The following is a 654-nucleotide window of genomic DNA, read 5'->3' as shown; positions in this document are numbered from 1 at the left end:
GGGACATTTGTATAACGTAAGTTCAGCGTCCCTGGGTGGGCTTGAACCACCATCCTTTCAGTTAACAGCCTAACACGCTAACCAATTGCTCCACAGAGACTGTGTCGAACAAAACAGAGATCGTCACCTCGTGTCAGGTACCCTTCAACTGACAGTAGTGTTTACTTAGTGACTTTATTTCATTCACGTACTACCAAAATACCTAGTGTCTATTCACTGTTTTTCTGATGTTTAACTTCCCAAAGCACTTAGACATTTCTTACTGAGTAGCTATAAATGGTTATACTAATGAGGAAAGATGATGCTGTGTTAGATGATTCCTTTGTGCCAAGTCTGTCTGTCTTTCAGTCTGCCAAGGTTGTCAGAGCCCAGCTAGCTCAGTTGGTAGAGCATGAAACTTTTAATCTCAGGGTCATGGGTTCAAGTCCCATGTTGGGCGATGCTCAGTGCCCTTATGGCTAATTTAAGGTGCAACTGTGTTCAATACCATTCTATGATTTATTGAGCTCAGTGTGTGAAGAATTGCTATGGCAGAAGAAGCATTTATAGCTGCATATTCAATGCTGTGCTATGGTTTACATGCAAAATTGCTGTTGGTGACCAGCGTAAAAATGGAAGAATGCAGCAAAACTGAAAATGGCTTGACTGTTTTTG

At 41.6% G+C, this 654-nt stretch overlaps 1 non-coding gene across 1 annotated transcript; it reads left to right on the top strand.

Moving 5' to 3' along the window:
- Positions 1-366: 366 nt before the first annotated feature.
- trnak-uuu (transfer RNA lysine (anticodon UUU)) lies at positions 367-439 on the top strand. Its single transcript has one exon. It is a non-coding gene; the product is annotated as a tRNA-Lys (tRNA).
- The last annotated feature ends 215 nt before the right edge of the window (positions 440-654 follow it).

The sequence above is a fragment of the Austrofundulus limnaeus genome, unplaced genomic scaffold (genome assembly GCF_001266775.1).
Source record: "Austrofundulus limnaeus strain Quisiro unplaced genomic scaffold, Austrofundulus_limnaeus-1.0 Scaffold8150, whole genome shotgun sequence".
In the NCBI taxonomy this organism is placed as follows: Eukaryota; Metazoa; Chordata; class Actinopteri; order Cyprinodontiformes; family Rivulidae; genus Austrofundulus; species Austrofundulus limnaeus.
This window is presented reverse-complemented; position numbering and strand designations above follow the sequence as displayed.